The 22145-nt window shown below is 48.5% G+C and overlaps 1 protein-coding gene across 1 annotated transcript in view; it reads left to right on the top strand.

The window, feature by feature from the left end:
- The window catches only part of DGCR2 (DiGeorge syndrome critical region gene 2), an 88880-nt gene that overhangs the window by 425 nt on the left and 66310 nt on the right, over positions 1-22145 (top strand). The window lies entirely within an intron of this gene.

The following is a 22145-nucleotide window of genomic DNA, read 5'->3' as shown; positions in this document are numbered from 1 at the left end:
CCGGGACCTCTTTGCAGCCGCGGTAACCTCCTGCGGGGGCCGCGCGGGGTAAGGCTCGCGGGCCGCTAGACGCCCCCTGACCAGGCGCGCGCTGGACGTACTTGGGTTCGGAAGGCCTGGTCAGCTGTGCGGCTGTGTTGTCGCGGATGTTGCCTCTGGGCCCGTGTACGCGGGGCACGCTGAGCTCTGAGAGTGACGGCGGCCGGGAGCTGCGCCGCGGGCTCGTTCTCTTGCCGGGCCAGCGTCGGGAGCGGGCTGGAGGGCTAGGAGCCGAGAGCCGCTCGCGGAGGAGGCACCTGGTTTCACAGGCGTGCCGGCCTCTCAGCCCTGGGAACAATCCGGCTGGATAGCGGTGGCGGTGTGGCTTATTGTCATGCAGTGCGGGCTTGCATTGGAGAGGTCCTCAGCCCAGAGCCCGGCCGAAGGAGGTACCTCGTCGGGTGCAGGGCGTCCCGGGGCGGGGTGGGGAGACCTCGCTGCCTTGCCAGGCACTTAGATTAGTGCTGCGTATATGTGATGGGTGATTAAATGCTTTTGGAAAGCCTCCTGGAGCTTGTGTGTTTGTGAGTCTGTGGTGTAAAACCAAACCAAGGCAACTAAAAGCCCTTTTTAACTAATTTCAGGTATGCCTCTCTTTTTTAAAATTGTACCAAGAAAAGGAAACAAATCTGGAAAATGCAGGGCTAATTTATGCGTCAGGCACAGGAATCCCAGTGCCATAGGCCCAAGGAAGGTACTTTTAGGAGCTTGTAAAAGTATTTTCTTTCAAAAAAAGAAATGAATTTTTTTTTAGATAGTCTCACTCTGCCTCCCTTGGTAGAATGCCATGGCGTCATTGGTCACAGCAACCTCAAACACTTGGGCTTGAGCAATCTTCTTGCCTCAGCCTCCCAAGTAGCTGGGACTGCAGAGGTGTACCACAAGGACTGGCTAGTTTTCCTGTTTTTAGTGGGGTCTTGCTCTTCCTCTGGCTTGTCACAAACTGGTGAGCTCAAGCAATCCACCTGCCTTGGCCTCCCAAAGTGCTGGGATTACAGGGGTGAGCCCCTGTGCCCGGCCAAAAATGAACTTTTAAGGAATTTCAGAGAACATGTTTTAATGTGTATATGTACATATATACATATGGTTTTATTTGCACCAGTGTACCAACACAGTGGAAAAGTACGATTCTCAGGTTTTTTTTAATGGAGGAGTGGTCCCATGGAGGCAGACATGCCAAGGCTATCTTTTGTGAGCCTGAGTTTGGGAGCACAGCAGTGTATGTCCTTTGACTGTGCTGGCCAGGGCCCGGGCATACTGCCTCTCTCAACCTTGTGCATGGACTATCTGCCTCCCCAGGGTAGCTGGTGGCCAAGGCCCTGGGGCTCATGCTCAACATGGACAGACTCAGTAATGCTTCTCAGGGCTCCCCAAGGGTGGCTGCTTGCTCCCTACTTTTGGCTGCTCCCTGGCAGTAGGAACTGGTTGTGGGGTGGCCTTAGTAGGAAAAGAAGCCTGGAAAGGGGCCACCTGCAGAGGAGAGTACGCTATACATTGCACATGAACTTTATGGCCACCCTGTATGGGTCTTAAAGGTCAGAACTAAAGGGTTTGTGGGTTCCTGGGGTTAAATTCTTTAGAAAACCTCTGTACCTGTAGAGAGGCGAAACATCATGCTGTGGTTCCTGGGTCCCAGTTTTGTAGATGAGGTCACTAGGCTTAGAGGTGAAGCCATATATTGGGCCAGTCTTGGGAACATTTCAGGTTTCAGGTCCAGCATCTCCTGGCTGGATAACAGAGGTGACAGATGTCCCCTACTCCTTTTCCCTGGCTAGTCTGTTCACCTTTCCTGCCATCTGGCCAGCAGCAATGGAGAAAGTACTTGTGAGTGCTTGCTGCCTGCCCATCACCAGGGGTGTTCGGAGAGAACAAGCCCCTTGTTCCTTTAGGAATGCCAGCTGTGGAAGCTGGGCCAGCTGCATATCAGTTGTGCACAGTGGGTTGAGTGCTACTTAGTGTGGGGCCCAGAGGCCTGTGGTGGAGGTGGCATCTGTGTACCTGTGAAGCAGGGATCTCAGGCTTCATAGGGGAATCTCTCACTGGGGTCTGAGTGGGCCATGGGTTGGGGTGGCTCTGGTAGAGGGAGCAAAGTTGCCCTTTTGATCCCAGGAGAACTTGGCACCTGCCCTTGATGGTGCCTTGAGTGGCTCTACACACGAGGGGGGCTGCACTGGCTGCTTGGCTGTGATTGGGCAGTGAGGGTGGGTCTTGCTAGTGTGCTGGTCTGTGCCCCTTCATACGTCCACCCTCTGTCCTTCCTGACAGGGGCCTGGCTCTGCCTGTCTGGTGCTTATTAGGAAAAGGGGCTTCTCTGATCTTGGTGTGTATTCTTTCTGTGGGGGTCTTGGGTTTAGAACCACACTTGGATGTGAGGAGGGCACCTACAGGAACATGCTCTTAGAGGGAGGCAGGCAAGGAGAATGCCTTCCACCCTATGCCTGCTGGAGTCCCTGAGGACAGGGCCAAGCCAGTTTGGGCTCCTCTCTGCTGCAGGGAGGGGTGCGAGGACTTTTAGTAAGTGGGGGCAACACATGACCTTTCACCAAAGTTTCTTTTAGATGCACCTTTGATCTTGGTTGATTGAGGATGTGTTACCTGTCAGGTTCTGTTCTAAGCACCAATGTGTGTATTAACTTTGAGGAGGTCCCTGGTAGATGCTGTTATTAGCCCCACTTTATAGATGGGGAAATACACACACAGTGCTCATAAAGCTAAGTGGCTGAGATGAGGTTTGAATCCTAGAAGTCCGGCCTGTGTCCCCATAATGCACCCTTAGCCAGGGCCCTGTCCACTCTACCTGCGTGTGTCCAGCTCTGCCCACAGAAGAACCTCACATTATGCTTTGAACAGTTTCTTTAACCCCAGCTGTGGACCCCAGGCTGCCTCTGTCCCCTCATGGGTTCTGGGGCACTTCTAGTTTGGGGTGCAGAACCTTTTTCCACTTCAGTACTCTGGTCTGAAGGAAAGAGCCACTTTCCCCCTCATCCCTTCTGTGGTTCGCCATATGACTACTGGTGATGTGTGAGAAAAAAGGATTGGGGTCTTCTGCTGAAATACCCATGACAGCGAGAGGGCAGGCACGTCTGGTGGCCACTGACTGTGATCCTGTCTGCGTAAGGAATGCTGCATCAATTGCTGATTCTAAAACTGTGCTTTTCTAGCTTTAATTGTGAAACAAAATCATGTCATTGTTTCAGCCACCATACACAGCTAAGAAAATGTTTGCCTTCCAAGTGAGTGCTGCTGCCACAGTCCTCGGACTGTATCCCCTTCCTGCCTGTTGCTGGCCCTAAAAAAGCTTGTGTTTGGCCAGGCCTCCTAGTGGGGGAGCGGGACTGGAAGCTACCTTCATATTGCTGGCACAGCTAGCTGGGAGAGGCAAGTGAGTTGGTCTGGTCACACGGCGGGGAAGCAGCCTAGCTGAGGTCAGACCCAGGTGAGCTGGCTCCCAGTTCAGGGTTCTTTTCCCTTTGTGGTGAGGGATCTATGGGAGCTGAGAAGTGGTCACAGCACCTTGGCTCTGGAGCCCAGAGTTTGCTTTCTTGTGGGGGTTGCAAATAGGAAGAGTGTCACTACAAGTACAAGCAACTAAAGCTCACAAGTGATGGAGAGTTGAGGAGTCTGCCTCTGACCTTTCTGAGTGCCTGAGTTTCAGTGATCTCCTCCGACTCTTTGTAGAATTTGTTGCTCTGGTAGGATCAGGCTTTTGGGTTGCAGTTTCTTCTTTTTTTTTTGTTTTTTCCTAGTCAAGCGAAGCAGTGGGAGTGGAGGCAGTTTTGTTTTTTTAGTTGGAAAATGATGTAACACACTTTTCCCCTTCATTAGCTAATGAATTGGCCTTTTTTTTTTTTTTTGACACAGTCTCCCTTGGTAGAGTGTAGAGTGTTGTGGTGTCACAGCTCACAGCAACCTTAAACTCTTGGGATTAAACGATTCTCTTGCCTCAGCCCCCCAAGTAGCTGGGACTACAGGCACCCACCACAATGCCTGGCTATGTTTTGGTTGTAATTGTCATTGTTGTTTGGCAGGCCCGGACTGGGTTCGAACCCGCCAGCTCCAGTGTATGTGGCCGGTGCCCTAGCCACTGAGGTACAGGTGCTGAGCCTGAATTTTCCTTTTTTTTTTTTTAAAGAAAACTTTATTGCACCTTCAGCTCAAGATGGTGAGTGAACTTTTTTTTTTTTGAGATAGAGTCTTACTATGTTGCTTTCGGTAGAGTACTGTGGCATCATAGCGCTACAGCAACCTCAAACTCCTGGACTTAAGTGATTCTCTTGCCTCAGCCTCCTAAGTAGCTGGGACTACAGGCACCTGCCACAATGCCTGGCTATTTTTTTGTTGCAGTTGTTTAGCTGGCCTGGGCCAGTTTCAAACCCACCACCCTTGGTGTATGTGTCTGGTGCCATAACCACTGTGTATGGGCACTGAGTCCATAGTGAATGAACTTTAAAAGAAAGAAAAAAACTTTTTCTTGGAAATAATTTGAAACTTAGAGAAAAGTTGAAAGCATAAAATTAGTTCCAGGAATATCTACCTGCATGGGCGGTGCCCATGGGTGAGTAGGGCACTGGTTCCATATACCAAGGGTGGTGGGTTTGAACCTGGCCCCCACCCAAACTGCAACAAAAAAATAGCTGGCCATTGTGGCAGGTCCCAGCTACTCAGGTGGCTGAGGCAAGAAAATTGTCTAAGCCCAAGAGCTGGAGGTTGCTGTGAGCTCTAAGGCCACGGCACTCTACTGAGGGTGACAAAGTAGGACTCTGTCTCTAAAAAAAAAAAAAAACACCTGCATGTCCTTTATTCAGACTTCCCTGCTGTTGGCGTAGCGCCTTGTACCCCCTGTGCATGCACCTGCCTGCGACGTATATAGATACGTACTCACATTCAGTGTTTTTTTTCCTGAACCACTTGAGAGTAGTCGCATACATCACAGCCCACATCACAGCTCACATCACAGCCCTTGAACACAGGGTCATCGCAGAGTGTAGAAGGCTGTTCATGTTTAGCCCACCCATTGTCCTCACCAGCACCAGCTTGTGGTGAGGTCCTGAGGGCATGGGAAGCACTGTGATTAAAGCTCAGGGCGGCCCCGGTGGAAGCAGGCTGGCATCGCTGCATGTCAGGTTGTAATGTGGGCTGGTACTTCTGGTCAGGAGTGAAGACCGGTGCTGTCGTGTTAGGTTCTGGTCTTAGGGGCAGACAGTTGTGCTGCTGTTAGGTTGTGCCTTCTCTGGTCTGCTTCCCAGGCCTTGCTCACGGCACTTTTAAAATACTGACTGATCACGTCCTCTTAGCACTGGTGGCAGGTGATCAGGTTGTGCCCTTGTCCTCTCACCTGTGATGGGAGGTGATCCAGCTGTGTGTGTCCTCTTAGCAGCGGTGGAGATGATCTGGTCACACGTGTGTCCTGTCAGCAGTGATAGCAGGTGACCAGCCTAGTTGGCCCTATTCTGCTGGACCTGAGCCTTTGACTGGCAGGAAGTTCCTCTCCCTTGGTCCTTGACAGCGGGAAGGACCTGATAGTGCTGTGTGGTTTCTTGACTCTCAGTAGAATGGATTAGTAATGCTGTTTTGGATCTGGTAGAAAGCCCATGACTGATTAAATGTCTTTTCCTTGGGTGCTGCTAGACCGTTCCCTCCTCACGTGTGCTTTTCGTCCACATGCTGAGAATTTGGTGACCATCCTCCTTCCCTGTCAGTCTGCAGAGCAAGTTGGTAATCCTGAGAGACCACCGTGGGTCAACGGTTCTCTGACAGGGTGACGCATGGTCCTGGGGTGTGGCTAGTATGTGGAAGCTGTATTTTTGTTTCTGGCGTGATTTACCAACTGTCTTGAGAGGTTTGGTGAAAGCTGGTCCATCTTGTCCGAGCTAGGCTGTGTGTCTGTCAGTGTTTACACAATAGGCCTAGGCAGGGCAGGGCAGCGAGCTGAGAGGTAGGAAACCTCTGGTCTGGTGTTGTTTTTTTTTTTTTTTTTAAACAGAGTCTCACTTGGTTCCGCTCAGTAGAGTGCTGTGGCATCATAGCTCACAGCAACCTCAAACTCTTGGGCTATAGTGAACCTCTAGCCTCAGCCTCCTGAGTAGCTGGGACTACGGGTACCGTACCACCACAATGCCTGGCTAGTTTTAGAGACAAGGGCTCACTCTTGCTCAGGCTGGTCTGAAACTCCTGAGCTTAGACCATCTACCCGCCTCAGCCTTCCAAAGTGCTAGGATTACAGGTGTGAGCCACTGTGCCCAGTCCTCTGGTTTGGTGGAGCTGAACGTCAAATGAGTGGCTGAGATTAGATCAAGGCTGCTCACTCAAGTTAGGGGCAGGCAGCTGGAGCGTGGTTTAAGAGCAGGGCCCCAGAGCCCCACTGGGGCTCGGTAACTTCTCTGTGCCTCTGTTCCCTCATCAGGACAGTGGGCATCCTAATAGAACCTCATGGAGTTGAAAGGATTGTAGTGGGTTAAGTACAGAGTTCTAAAATGTGTGATGTAAAGCAAATGCTTCATCAAGCCAACTGTTAGAGTTATTCACATGGGCGTCAGGGAGCCTAGGGAGCCCCCTGAATTTCTGTGTGTGTGCAAGGCATGTGTCACTGAGAGGGCTCCCCTCCCTCCAGGAGGCAGCAGAGCATGGGGCTCTCGGGGGCATCATGTCGGGGGCATCATGTGGGGTGAGCTGGGAGGGCTCCCTCCAGGAGGCAGCAGAGCATGGGCCTCTCGGGGGCATCATGTCGGGGGGCATCATGCAGGATGAGCTCTCGCCCCATGGGAGCAGAGGGAGCAAGTGTGTGTGTGTTTGTGTGATTTGCTGAGAGCTCCCAAACAGCTGCAGCACTTTGGACAGGGCTAGGATTGTTCAGACTGACGTGTTTTCCTCTTTGTCACATTCATGCTGTGTCCTCCCCTGGGCCTGGTCAGGCACAGAGTAGGCATTCAGAAATCGATTATTGAACAAATGCACAAATGGCTATTTATATTTTGACATAAAGAGTGGCAACTCCCTTCGCCAGTCGGCCTTACCAGCTGCCCTGATGGAGGTTGCAAGGAGGATGAGGGCCCTGTGGCCATCCTGCACGGATGCCTTGGAGGATTGGGGGCTGGGCAGGGGCACCGCTGTGGAGCCAGCCGGCCTGGGCCTCACCCTGGGGGTTTGCTTCTGTCATATGAGCGGGGCTGAGAGTGAGTGAAGGTGAGGCTTCTCACCAACATGGGTCCCATGTAAGTTTGCCAGCCACCGAGCCTGGGGCTGGGGAGTTGAGGGGCTCCCAGAATGAAGGACCCCAGGAAGCCAGAGGGGGACTGCCCTCTGATGGACTTGCATGGCTCCCAGGTTTGAGAACTGGACTGCCCCTGCAGGAGGGTGTTGGCAGACTGTCCCCAGGTTGTCATGTAGTGCAGGTCTTGGGTGAGAGGTGGCTGGGTAGAGGCTGCATGTGCTGGCCACATGGCCTTTGCTCCCTGAGTTACCCTGGGCTGGTGGTCATCCTAAGTCAGTGTTCCCTGGCCCCTTCTGCTCCCTTCTGTAGGCTGACTTCCAGCTGTTCTCTGTAGGCAGCTCTCAGTTTGGACTGCTTGTTGTATGTCTTCTTTTAGCTCTGGGACAAGACAAGGTTGAAAGCAGGTCCCTGGTGGGTATGCTGGACTGAGAGTATCCTCTAGGTAGACCCTACTCTGCCCCTGCCTCAGAAATCTCATTCTTGCCAGAAGCAGTGGCTCACATATGTAATCTCAGAACTCTGGGAGGCTGAGGCAGGAAGATCACTTGAGCTTAGGAGTTCAAGACCAGCCTGAGCAAGAGTGAGATCTGTCTCTACTAAAAATAGAAAAACTAGCCAGGCGTTGTGGTAGGCACTTAATAGTCCCAGCTACTTGGAAGGCTAAGGCAGGAGGATTGCTTGAGCCCTGGATTTTGAGGTTGCTGTGAGCTATGATGCTATGGCACTGTACACAGGGTGACAGAGTGAGACCCTGTCTGAAAATAACAACAACAACAACAATAATAAAAGCAGTCTCATTCTTTGGGAAACCTTCTTTAGGAATTCATAGCTATGGAGAGCCTTGGGCTAGCCAGGACACTGGCCAAAGGGTAGGAGCCACAGCAGAGCATGTCCCAGAAGGTCAGCACAGAGTGGTCAGCCAGAGACTGGAGACCCCATTGCCAGTTTGTCTCCTGCAGTGCAGGGGTCTTGCCTGTGCCTCTGACTGTCTCTTAAGGCTGGCTGATAAGTTAGTTCACCTGCAAACATTTGTTCGTGGTCTTAGAGATAGAATAAGAAGACCTGAAAGGGCTGGGGGCTCATTTGGGCCCATGTCAAGTCTTTGCTGAAGCTCTCAGTGGTTTTTTGGCCATTCCTGGTAGTGGGAGAAGGTCTGGGATTCCTCCATCCACCCTGCCCAAAGAGGGATGCTGGTGCAGACAGTGTGGTGAGCCATGGGGCACAGAGGGAGCTCAAGGCACATAACCTTGTCTCAGCAACTATGGAAATGTTTTTCTTTTTCACATTTGTAACTATTCGTTACATAGAATATTTTACATAAATAGAATTATTCTTTCTGTAAAAATTAAAAAATGTTTTTCACTTAATGTGATTTGGATATTTTTGTAAATCAGAATGTATAACTTTACCTTATTCTTTTTTATTTTTGTGAGACTGAGTCTCACTCTCACCCTGGGTAGAGTGCTGTGGTATCACAGCTCACAGCAACCTCAAACTCTTAGGCTCAAGCGATTCTCTTGCCTCAGCCTCCCAAGTAGCTGGGGCTACAGGTGGCCACCACAACTCCTGGCCAACTTTCCTGTTTTTAGTAGACATGGGGTCTCGTATTTGCCTAGGCTGGTCTCGAGCTGCTGAGCTTAACCAGCCCTCCCTTCTGCCTTCCACAGTGCTAGGGTTAGAGGTATGAGCCGCCATGCCTGGCTGACCCTTTGTATCCAAATCCCTCAATTTATATTTCCTAAGAACAAGGCCATTCTATAACCACAGTATGGTTACCAAATTTAGAAAGTTTAATATAATTTTCATATATATAATACTATTATTTATATTCTCATTTGCTAGTTGTCCCAGTTACAACATAGTTTTTTTTTTTTTTTCCAGATTAGACTCCAACCTGGCATCATGTTTGCATTTAATTGTGACATATGTTTAATCTTTTAAAATCTGAAACAGGCTGGGTGTCTGTAGCTCAGTGGCTAGGGCACCAGCTGGTGGGTTCAGATCCAGCCCAGGCTTGCCAAAGAACATTGACAACTACAACTACAACCAAAAAATAGCTGGGCATTGTGGTGGGCACCTATAGTCCCAGCTACTTGGGAGGCTGAGGCAAGAGAATCGCTTAAGCCCAAGAGTTTGAGGTTTCTGTGAGCTGTAATGCTACAGCACTGTACTGAGGGTGACACAGTGAAACTCTGTCTCAAAAGAAAAAATAAAAATAAAATCTGGAACAGCTCCCTCCCTGGGTTTCTTTGCCTTTCATGGCATAAACTTTTTAGAAGAGGCCAGTCCTTTTATAGAGCACTCCTCATTTGGGGCTTAGCAGATTGTTTTCTTGTGGTAAAATCCAGCTGATGCATTTTTGGGAGGAGTAATAGAGCCCTCAGTGTGTCCCATTAGGAGACACCTGCCGTCAGCTTGTCCCGGTCATGGTGGCATTAACTTTGATCAGATGCTCTCTGCTGGGTTTCCCTGCTGTAAAAGTGCTTTTCTGCCAAGTACTCTGTGGGAGAGAGATGACTTCACCCAGTGATTTTAAATATCCATTGATCATTCTTGTTGGTATCAGTCACTGCTATGATGGTTACTAAATGGTGATTTTCTCTTATTATTCTTTCCACTTGTATTGATACTCTATAAAATAGAGCCTTTCTCTCTTTTTAAAAAAATATCAATATGACTCATATTGAGTCTTTTTTTCAATTCAGTGTGTTCAACCTGTTGTTGTTCGTTGTTCATTATATTATGATTGAGTTGGTAAGTAGAACCTCTAGCTGGCCTTCTTAAGATGGGAGCATGTATCCTTTGAATGTTCCTTATTACTGAGCCCATCTGGTACCTTTCCTGTCCTAACCTAGAATGGGGCATTTTTCCACAGAGCCCCGGTTCCTTTTAATGGTATGCGGAGACCAAGATCTGGGTAGTAGGTATGTTCATTGCCAGCTCCTGGGATGTTCTGCTACCAGGACCTTTTCAGGCTAGCAGGGGGTGGTGGTGGTGGTGGTGATACACAGGTGTGTACATGCATGTGTCTGTGTGTATGTCTAAGTTCATTCTGTTTTATGTTTTTAAGAACCTTTTTTTTTTAGAGACAGAGTCTCACTTTGTCACCCTGGGTAGAGTGGTGTGATGTCACAGCTCACAGCAAACTCCAGCTCTTGGGCTTAGGAGATTCTTTTGCCTCAGCCTCCTGAGTAGCTGGGACTACAGGTGCCGGCCACAACACCCAGCTATAATAATAACATTATTCAGATATAATCAACACTCCAAAATTCACCCATTTAAAGTATACAGTTCAAGACTGTACTGTCAGGGATCACTTTTATAGTTGCTCATTTGTTACTAGAGTCATTTCCCTGAATGTAGAGGAGAGAGAGAGGGAAGAAAGGGAGAGAGAAAAAAATGGAAGGAGAGAGAGAGAAAGAGAGAGAGAGCCATTCTGTTTGTTTTTTTTTTGAGACAGAGCGTCAAGCTGTCGCCCTGGGTAGAGTGCTGTGGCATCACAACTCACAGCAACCTCCAACTCCTGGGCTTAAGTGAGTCTCCTGCCTCTGCCTCCCAAGTTGCTGGGACCACAGGCGCCCACTACAACGCCCGGCTATTTTTTGGTTGCAGCTGTCATTGTTGTTTGGCAGGCCTGGGTTGGATGCGAACCCGCCAGCTCAGGTGTATGTGGCTGGTGCCTTAGCCACTTGAGCCACAGGCACCAAACCTCTGTTTTATTTTTATTTTATTTTATTATTATTATTTTTTTGTAGTTTTGGCTGGGGCTGGGTTTGAACCCGCCACCTCCGGCATATGGGGCCGGCGCCCTACTCCTTTGAGCCACAGGCACTGCCCTGTTTTATTTTTTAATTAATTTTTTAGACAGTCTCACTCTGTCACTCTGGCTAGAGTGCAGTGGCATCATCAACCTCAACCCCCTGAGCTCAAGTAATCCTGTCCCAGCCTCCCTGGTAGCTGGGACCACAGGCATGCGCCATCACACCCCGCTAAGATTTTTCTATTTTTAATAGATACAGGTTTCACTGTTTCTCAGGCTGGTCTCGAACTTCTCACCTCAAGAAATCTTAATGCCTAAGCCTCCCAGATTGCTAGGATGAGCTAACACTCCCAGCTGGAACTTTTCTATAAACCTAAAATTTTTCAAGAATAAAAAATTATTGAAAAATTATCCAAAGACAAGTCTTGAGACCTAAGGACTCAGGTTGACCTCGGCAGTGCCTTGTTTTTGGTTTTAATTTCTTCCTAGAGGTTAACAATGGAGGGCTTAGGCATCCTATATTTTAGGAGGAAAATTTTCTTTTTTTTCTTTTTTTTTTTTTTTTGAGACAGAGGCTCACTTTGTCACTTGGTAGAGTGCTCTGGCATCACAGCTCACAGCAACCTCAAACACTTGGGGTTAAGCAATTCTCTTACCTCAGCCCCCAGAGTAGCTGGGACTACAGGTGCCTGCCACAACACCTGGCTACTTTTGCTCTTGCTCAGGTGGCCTTGAACCTGTGAGGTCAGCCCATCCACCTGACTCAGCCTCCCTGAGTGCTAGGATTACAGGCTGAGCTACCACGCCCAGCCCGAAAATTGTCATAAAACTAAATGTAATAAAACTTGTGTTACTAAACAGAAAAAAATAAAGGATAACCCTAAAAATGGTTAGAAAACACATAAAAAATCTTATAAAGTACTAGCTGAATGCTATTGCATGTTCCTACTTTATAATTGCAGCATAAAATATGATTCCTTTTCATAGAAAGCTTATTAACCTTACTTTACAGCTGAAGAAACAGAGTTTAGGAGGTTAGGTGACCTGGCCAGCATCACGCAGCTTGTAAGTGGTGGAGCTGGTTGGTGAACCCAGGCTGTGGTGTCGCTCAGCTTTAATAGGTGCTTCATTTTCCCAACTCTTGTTCTCCCTGCGCCTTTGTCTTTCCACTCCTGCCTTTCAACTTGAACCTCCCCACGCTGCTCTTCTTGTCTTCCTCCTGTAGCCGTGGCCACTGGTGTCACAGCCCTGACTTCTTCCCTGTGTGATCTGCCTTCTTCCTGCTACTGTATCCAATCGAATGCCTTGTGCTCAGCTTGCCCGGAGCTGGCACCTCCCGCCTGTTCATGCAGCCTGGGATTTGGTCCTCATCACCCCACCCCACCCTCATTTCTGAACATCAGGCACTCTAAGTATCTGGTGTGCAGTAGATTAGGTAACCCTAACTCTGATCCTACTTTTTATGTACAGTTTAAGGCCTGTGGAACTTTGCTCTCGGTTTAGGTTTTGAAATAATTGTATGAAATGGAGCATAGTGATGAGATGTGTACCTCCCTGTGGGGGGTCCATGTACAGGAGGGCCGCCCTGAGCGAGCCTAGGGAGGGGATGGCAAAGCCACCTGGCCAGGCTGGGCCTGAGGCTCCATGTCCTGGCAGGATGCTCAGATGGCTTGTCCTGTATGTGGCTGGTGCCTTAGCCGCTTGAGCTATAGGCGCTGAGCCCAAGATGAAGAACAGAAGGATGAATTGCAGGAATGCTTGTCCAGTCCTATCCTAGTATTGCTTTTAGAGCTTTAAAGTCCCTCGTGTACTTCCGTATTTTTTTGTATGCTTTTGAGGGTTAGGTGACCCCTCTGCCACTCTAGTTATTTAAATTTAAAATGACTAAAATCTTAGCTGTTTTTAAGTGTGCATTTCAGTACTGTTAACTGTATGTACCTTGTGCAACAGATCATTTTCAACTTGCAAAACTGAAACTTAATACTTGTTGGTCAGCTGCCCCCTCCCTGTCCTCCCTCCAGCCTCTGGAGACCCCCTCTCTATTTCTTGCTCTGGGGGTCTGGCCACTGTAGATGTCTTCCACGTGGGCCCATGCAGTGCCTGTGCTGGGCTTATTTCAGTCGGCATAATGACCTCATGGCTCATCCGTGTTGTAGGAGGTGTGAGAGCTGTTTTGGCTGAGTGTGGTGGCTCACGCCTGGAGTCCCAGCTTCTGGAGAGGCTGAGGCGGCAGGACTGGTTGAGTTCAGGAGTTTGAGGGTACAGTGAGCTGTGATGATGCCGCTGTAGTCTGGCCTGGGCATCAGAGGAAAACCTTGTCTCAATTAAAAAACAACAACACACTTAAGGCTGAATTATATTCCATTGTATGTGTACACCACATTTTGTTTATCCACTCGCCATCCATGGGCGTTAGGCTGCTTCTCCCTCTTGGCTGCGGTGAGTGATGCTGCTGTGAGTGCGAGTGTCGAGAGATCTTTTAGACCAGCTAGACCAGCGGTTCTCAACCTGTGGGTCATGACCCCTTTCTAACAATGAAAACACATTGTGGCATTAGGAAGGTTTGAGAACCACTGTTTTAGACCTTGCTGGTTCTTTAGGGTATACCTAGAAGTGGAATTGCTTGATCACATGGTAATTGTTTTTTTCCCCACTATCATATGGTAATTCCATTTTTAATTTTTTGAAGAACTTCAGACTATTTTCCATAGTAACTACACCATTTTATATTCTTGCCAATGGTGCATCAGAGTTCCAATTTTCCATATCCTTGCCAACACTTGTTATTTTCTGATTTTTTTTTTTTTTTTTTGGACACTGGCTCTCATCCTAATGGGTATGAGGTACCATCTTATTGCAGTTTTTTTTTTTTTCCAAGACAGAGTCTCTGTCACCCTAGGTAGAGGGCCGTAGCATCATAGCTCACAGCAGCCTCAAAATCTTGGGCTTAAGTGATCCTCTTGCATCAGCCTCCAGCTGAAACTATAGGTGCCCATCACAATGCCTGGCTAGTTTTTTTTTTTTTTTTTAAAGACAGCCTTCTTTTTTTAAGAGATAGAATCTCACTTTATTGCTCTCAGTAGAGTGCTGTGGCGTCACACAACTCACAGCAACCTCCAACTCCTGGGCTTAGGGGATTCTCTTGCCTCATTCTCCCTAGTAGCTGGGACTACAGGCACCTACCACAACACCTGGCTGTTTTTTTGTTGCAGTTTGGCCGGCATCAGGCTTGAAGCTGCCACCCTCAGTATATGGGGCCGGCACCCTACTCACTGAGCCACAGGCGCCGTCCAATGTGTGGCTAGTTTTTCTATTTTTAGTAGAAACTAGGCCTCACTCTTGCTCAGGCTAGTCTTGAACTCCTAGCTCAAGAGATCACCCTCCTTGGCCTCCTAGAGTGCTGGGATTACAGGTGAGAGCCACCACACCTGGCCCTTATTGGAGTTTTTAACTTGCATTTTCCTGATAATTGAGGTTCATTTTTTGATATTGATTGTTCTAGCACCATTTATTCAAAGGCCGTCCTTTTTTCCATTGAACTGGCTTTGTACTTTTGTCTAAAATCCAGTGACCACATTTGTGTGGGTCTGTTTCTGGGATCTGTACTCTGTTCTGCTGATGTTCTATTGATCTGTGTATGTGTTTGGTTTTCTCCCTTCCTCTTCCCTTCCTCTTCACCTTCCCTTCTTTCCCTTCTTTCTTTTTCTTTTTGAGACAGGGTCTTACTCTGTTATCTTGGGTAGAGTGCCATTACTTCAGCCTAGCTCACAGCAACAAACTCGTGGGTTCAAATGATCCTCCTGCTTCAGCCTCTTGAGTGGCTAGGACTACAGGCGTCGACCACAGTCCCCAGCTAATTTTACTATTTTTTGTAGAGATAGGGTCTTGGCTCTTGTTCAGGCTGGTCTTGAACTCCCAAGCTCAAGCAGTCCTCCTGCCTTGGCTTCCAGAGTGCTAGGATTACAGGAGTGAGCCACTGTGCTCGGCTTGATCTGTGTATCTATCTGTACTTAGCTTTGATCAAAGAAGCTTTTAATTTTGAAGTTGAGTTTTCAGTTTTTTCTCTTACGGCTGTGATTTCTGTTTTCTCTAAGAAATCTTTGCCCCAAAGTTACAATGATTTTTTTTTTTTTTTTGCAGTTTTTGGCTGGGGCTGGGTTTGAACCTACCACCTCCAGCATATGGGGCCAGCACCCTACTCCTTGAGCCATGGGCACCGCCCAAGTTACAATGATCTTAAGGCAGACTCCTGTTTTCTTGACCTTGCTTGTGTCTAGCATAGCACCAATCTGTGTTCCTGGAAGGAACAGATGGGTTTGTCTTAAGGATTGATAGTAAGTATTCCAAGCTCTTGATACACTTCCTGGCACAGGCAGAGTGAACATACAAGAGTCTGTCCCTCCTGGAGGGGACTGGCTGTGATCAGGATACGGCGTGAGTGCTGGTGACACTGCTAGTGGTGTCACATCAGGTGCAGAATGGCTCTTCTGCCACTTCTGCTGCACCCTGCTGCCCTAGTCTCATCCTGAGTGTATAGGCTCCCCTCTCCAAACCCCCATAAAAGGTAAACTGATTGGAGTTTGTAATTCTTTTTTCATTTTTTCAAGACAGAGTCTCACTTTGTCACCCTTGGTAGAATGTGGTGGCATCATAGCTCACAGCAACCTCCAACTTGTGGGCTCAAGCGATTCTCTTGCCTCAGCCTCCCTAGCAGCTGGGACTTTGGGCACCTGCCACAATACCCAGCTAGTATTTCTATTTTTAGTGGCAACGGTGTCTCACTCTTGCTCAGGCTGATCTCAAGCTCTTAACCTCAAGCAGTCCTTCTGCCTCGGTCTCCCACAGTGCTGGGGTTACAGGTGTGAGCCGCCAGGCCTTTTTCATTTTCTATAGTCCCATCCTTTTTAGGGCCCCCTCTTCTTCTAGGGTAACTTATTTTAAGCAGGACTCTCTTCCCCAAACATCTGCCTGAAGAGAAGCCACAGGGCAGGGTAGCACACCAGTGTCTATAGATAAATGGTGGCTGGTAATGGTCCCTTCATTTCTTCAATGTAGAAAATGCTTGTAGGCTTGGCGCCTGTAGCTCGATGGTTAGGGCACCGGCCACATGCACCAAGGCTGATGGGTTTGAGCCAACTAAACAACAATGACAACTGCAATAAAAAAATTGCTAGGTGTTATGGGGTGGGGTGCTTGTAGTCCCAGCTACTTGGGAGGCAGCAGAATCGTGTAAGCCCAAGAGTTAGAGGTTGTTGTGAGCTGTGATATCACAGTACTCTACTGAGGGCAACATAGTGAAACTCTGTCTCCAAAAGGAAAAAGAAAATGCTTGTTGTTTATGAGACATAAATGCTGAAGTTTGGGGCATGTCTCCTTATTCTGGTGTGGTGTCCTCTAGTGTCAGCCTTGACTCCTGATCTGTAGGAGAACATGGCATTCTCCCCCACTCAGCAACCTTACTCCCTGTTCTGCATCGCTGGCCCTGCTGGGTCTTTGGTGATGGGAAGCACTGAAGTCCAGGTGGAGGAGTGAGTAAGATAGTCATTCAGGAGTCTGCCACCCAAGGGGCTACTCAAAAGGCCATGTGTCTGAGGTGCTACTGACCTTTAAAAGGGAGCCATGGGCTCGGTGCCCATAGCTCAGTGAGAGGGCACTGGCCACATACACTGAGGCTGGTGGGTTCGAGCCTGGCTGGGGCCTGCTAAACAATGACAACTGCAACTAAAAAATAGCCGGGCATTTTGGCAGGCGCCTGTAGTCCCAGCTACTTGGGAGGCTGAGTCAAGAGAATTGCTTAAGCCCAAGAGTTAGAGGTTGCTGTGAGCTGTGATGCCATGGCACTTTACTGAGGGCAACATAGTGAGACGCTGTCTCCAAACAAACAAACAAACAAACAAAAAACCCTGAGAAAATAAAAATAAAATGGAGCCATGGAAGAGAGGTAGATAAAGTTGGCCAGGCCTGCTGGCACATGCCTGCAGTCCCAGCCACTGGGGAGGCCAAGGCTGGAGAATCACTTGAGCCCAGGAATCTGAGGCTCTAGTGGCCACCACTGCATTCTAGCCAGTACAACAGATCAAGACCCCTGTCTCAGAAAAAAAGAAGAGGAAAAGTTGCAAAGTTGCAGACACATTTCAAAACCCTGACAGGAATATTTACACTATTAAAAATGTCTCCATACTTCCCTGGCTCTGTGCCAAACTGAAGGGTAGGCCCTGGTGCCTCATGGTCCCTTGAGCTCTGTACAGGTTGCTTTTGTGGAGGTGCTATATTTCTTAAGTCCTCTGGCTTTTGTCTCAAGAAAAAGAATGAATCAGAACTGGGACATCTGGACCTGGGCTTACTAGGAGTCAGAATGCAGGCCATCCTGGCCAGGGTGGCTCTGTTGGCTCTCAGGATGGTGTAGGGCCGGAGAGCCTGCTGTCTTGTGCCTGTTCGCTATGGCCAGCTCAATGTGGGACACTGAAGAGGCCGGTCAGCACTTCTGGGAAGTGAGCAGCTGACCTAGATGGTTGCTTTAATAAGTAGAGCAGCCGCAGGCCTGCCTGCCTTCACTTCGCTAATGAAACCTCCATCCTTTCATTTTCCACAGGCTGCACATGACTCACTCACTTCTGAGCTATGGGGCTGGCTAGTCCCCGAGGTCCTTCAGCTTGAGGTGTAGATGTTGGTGTTTTGGATGCTGTAGCTCGGTATCGGGGAGGCCAGAGTGTCTGGGCCGCCTGTTATCAGCTGTCTGAGGCACAGTGGCAGGCCAGGATGTGCAAAGCCCCTGCCCACTGTTGGTCTCCCATCTTTCATTTGCTTATGTGGGTCCCTCTCAGAGCATTCGCCTCTTCAGAGGGCCTTCTGTGACTGTCCCCATGGACTGGATAAGTGAAGCCTTAGAACTGAGTGCAGCTTGAGTGATTTTCTTGTTTGGGCCACATGACTGCTGTGGAAGTCGGGAGGACAGGACAGCTGATCACCTCCACGCCTTTCCAGATGAGGGAATGAAGCCCAGTGAGGCTGAGCAGCTGTCATGCAGTCCAGGGGCTGAGGCCTCTTTCCACACTGATCCCCCTACATCCTTCTGGGAAGCTGTGGGGGCAGGGAGGTTGCAGGAGGCCTGCCCGTGCTATGGGGAAGTAGCAGTGACTGGGAAGGGGCTGCCAGGGGGAGCTGCAAGGACTAGTTGGCTGGGGGCCTTGAGGGAAATGGGAGGTGGCCCTTGGCCCCCATGAAAGGGTAAATGGCATTTAGAGCACTCTGTAGAGGAGTAGGGGAGTTTGTAATAATGATCACAGTTTATTTGAGAACAATCTGTGCACTGTTTCAAATGTTTGGTCATGTTTCCCCTCACCTCTGAGCTCTACCCTCCCAGCTTGGCTCTCTGTGCTGCTGTCGGTTGGAGTTCTGACGAAGTGTTCCTCCATCACCGGCCATACTTTCCTGGAGCCACAGGGATCTCAGGCAGCTGTCTGATCCTGAAGTCCCTCTGCCCACGAGTGGAGCACCCCTCCAGGAGCAGGCCTCCTGTCCCTCCCTGCTGGGCTGTAGTTTGTTCAGGACAGGCCCTTCCTTGCCAGAGGTCTGCCCTGTGGTTCAGATGCTGCCCACCTTGGATACCTGCTCAAGGCCTGTACTCTTCACTCCCTTAGCTCAGGACAGGGGTGACCCTTCCATTCATTAGGCCATTTAGTAGGACACCCTCTGTTTTGTATTTTATTTATCTATGCTACTAACTGGTCTCTTGTCTCCTTGTGTTCAGAGCAGAGACTGGTGACCTGGGTGGAACCCGGTATGTACACTTGTCCAGCAGCCTGTCCAGCCCTTGTTTTGGATCCTGTCCCCTCTCTGTGGGTTTGAAGTGTGGTGCTGGACAAATCTCCCATTCCCAGTAGTGCCATGAGTAGGGATGGAATGAGAACTCACAGAAGGCCTTGCTTGTAAGCAGCATATGGTCTCTCCAAGGCCGAACGTGTGAGCAGTGGAGGCTGCACTGCCTGGGTGGGGGGCCTGCCAGACACTCTGGGACCTTGTGTCCTGGTGTAGCCAGAAGCAGGTGGCCCCTGCGGTGTGGAAGGCTGTGTCTTGAGGGGTGTCTCAGACCACTCTGGTGGAGACCCTTCCTAGTGAGCTGTGGGCAGTGGGAGGAGGTCAGCTAGAATTTTCTCTTGCATTTCTTTATTTTATTCCATGAGCATTTGGTATATGATCTGCACATTGAATATTTTTTGATTTCTTTAGTGATGTAACTGTGGACATGTGCTTCTGCTAGTGCTCTATCTTCCTCTTATTTTTTATTTCCTGAGACAGAGGCTTGTTTACCAGGCTAGAGTGCCATGGTGTCAGCCTAGTTCACAGCAAGCTCCAACTCAAACAGTCCTCCCGCCTCAGCTGTCTGCTTCAGCTTCCCCAGAAGCTGGGACGACAGGTGCCCAGCAGGATGCCTGGCTAAGTTTTTCTCTTGAACTCCTGAGCTCAAGCAGTCTACCTGCCTGAACCTCCCAGAGTGCTGGGATTACAGGTGTGAGCCACCCACTCAGCTTTCTCTTGTTCTTTGTGGGCAAATGTTGAGCAGAAATCAATTCCAAACAATTTAGCCTTCTTACTAAAATTCACACAGTAATTTGAGACAGCTCAGTTTACATAATTTAAAACTAGGTCAAGGCTTGCTGACAAAGAAGAAATTGAATCTTGAGAAAGAATCTGTACTGCAGAGTTTCCTGAATTTCTGAATTCTTGAATCCTCCAATTCCCAGGCATTGCCTGCTCTAAAGTGGTAGCTCTCCAGGTGTCCCCAAGGGTCTCTGTGGTGGTGGTGGGGTCCCTGACCATTTTAGGGATGCTGTGAGGTCAAAATATTTTCATAATAATACCATGGTGTCATTTGCCTCTTTCTCTCATTCTCTCACAAGCATAAAGTGGCATTATGTACACTCAGAGTGTTGTGCAAGCATCGTTACTACCCATTTCTAGAACTTTTTCATCACACCAAACCAAACTCAGCACCTTGAGACATTAACTGCCACTCCCTTGATCCCAAGCCCCAGGCCATATTCCAGTTTCTGGCAGTGTCGGTTGGACGGGTGGTGGGCACTTCCGTCAGTGGGAGTGTAGTGTTTGCCCCTTTGTGTCTGCATCCTTCCATCTCCCGTGACGTTCAGGTTCATTCATGCTGGAGAGGGTGTAGTAGCAGCCTGAGGATGTGGAGAGCGGGCTGAGACCGGCAGGGCCCTCACAGCCTGGGGAACATTCCGAGATGAACCCCCACTGCTGCTCCTCCTTCCCAAACAGCCATATTCCTTTCTTCATGCTCCCTCTGCCAGAAGTCAGGTAGCCCTTTCCTCCTCCAATTAACTATGCAGAGACCCTTGTGGTCTTTGCCTTCCTACTTCTTGTAACATGTTAATGAAGTTGAGTGGAAACTACTAAGTCACATAGTTCTTCATTTGTTTTGTCAACTGTTATGAGGTGAGATAAGGACCACTGACTCAAATTAGAATTTCAAAAAGGAGCTTTTTTAACCATGGGGCTGTCTCAGCAAATAAAGCAGACTAAGTGAGAGAACATTGAGGGGTCTGAAGTTGGGGTTTTTCTAGTCTGAAAGTTGACAAATAGCCAAACAGGTGGGCTGTTAGAAGCAAAAAGAAAGTTGGCAAAAGAAGCAAAAAGCGAGCACAGGGTCACGATGACCCTTTACAGAAGCAAACCTGGCAGTTTAGCCAATAGGTAACATAAAGGGCAGTTAGATAACAATAAGGTAACTCAATGCAGGTTTAGCAACTGATGGGTAAGTAAAACAATTTGTCACAGCACTTAGCTCTCATCATGACAGTACTTGGCCCATTCGTTCTTATCTTGTCCTGTTCCAGCCCAATCCAGACCCATCTAAGTATAATGGTGCCTGTCATTGTTTCAGAGTTATGGTATTCCCGTTTCAGAGTTATGGTATTCCCGTCTTTCTGTCCTTTCATCTTTTATCCCACACAGCCTCCTGGTGCAAGATGGTGGTGGGTGGTGTCCATCTTACGTGGGTGATGAGGCTGCTGGCACCCATCTCATTCCCCCCCTTCTGATTTCAGAGAATCAAATCGTTCCATCCTCATCTTGATGGATATGTAGATAGTGTGCTCATAATACTATGAGTTTCACTATCTGTATTCTCTTTTGGACATAAGAAATGAGAGCATTAATAACACAAGGTCCTAGTGTTAGTCCCAGTAGGAGTAGGACAGGGGGTCCAGTGGGTCCTGCTAATGCATAAAGGAGTGTAGTCAGCCAGGGTGACCAGTTATACGTCTTTTCATACCAGTTTGTCCGTTGGTCTACACTTCTTCTCTTTCTGCAACTTTTTTCTTACTAGTGACGTGCTGTTTCTTATTGCTCCTGAATTATTGGTATAAAAGCAATAAGCTTCTCTCAGGGTTACACACAGGCTTCCCTGCTTCAGAAACAGAAGATCCAGCCCTCTCCGATTTTGCAAGATGACCTCAGCTGGTGAGTCTAAGGATCTGTCCTTAGCTGCACAGCCTACTTAGCTTTATGGAGATGTAACAGTTATATCAGAGTGGTCGGCTAACGTACATACAAGTTTTTACTTTTCCTTGTGTGATTTTTTTTTTTCTCCTTTTTTCCCAAAGTTCAGTTTAAAGTCCAATTAAAATAAGTTCCTTGAGGAGTTTCCTGAGGCCTCAGCAGGGCATGTTGGCTGGTAAAGTTACCTTCTAAGGGACAGTGAAGCTCTATTTAGTCAGTTGTGATGACTTCAGGTGAGGATTCTTTCCATCTTTGTTGCTGTGCATGTAGTCAGGATGATGGGATAAAGTTCTTTCTGCCTTGGTTTGGGGGGAACAGGTTCTGATCCCTGGATCTAGATTTAATAGTTTTGATGTTTCAGAGACAAAGAATGTACAGACACAGAAGACTAAACAGAACACAGTTAATTACTCAAGTGAAGATTTTTCTTGTTACTCTTTCTGGAGTTTTTGTTTGTCTAATTTAGTCTCTTTCAGTTCTTCTAGGAGTCCCTGATAAATTTCAGAGGATTGACAGAGGCCTCTTTGAACAACACCAGTGGCAAGGCCTGTATTCAATTAAGCTTTGCCTTCTGGCAGAGTTTACCAATTTCTTTTTTTTTTTTTTTTTTTTTTT

The sequence above is a fragment of the Otolemur garnettii genome, unplaced genomic scaffold (assembly GCF_000181295.1).
Source record: "Otolemur garnettii isolate 467f Iridium unplaced genomic scaffold, OtoGar3 scaffold00218, whole genome shotgun sequence".
NCBI lineage: Eukaryota > Metazoa > Chordata > Mammalia > Primates > Galagidae > Otolemur > Otolemur garnettii.
This window is presented reverse-complemented; position numbering and strand designations above follow the sequence as displayed.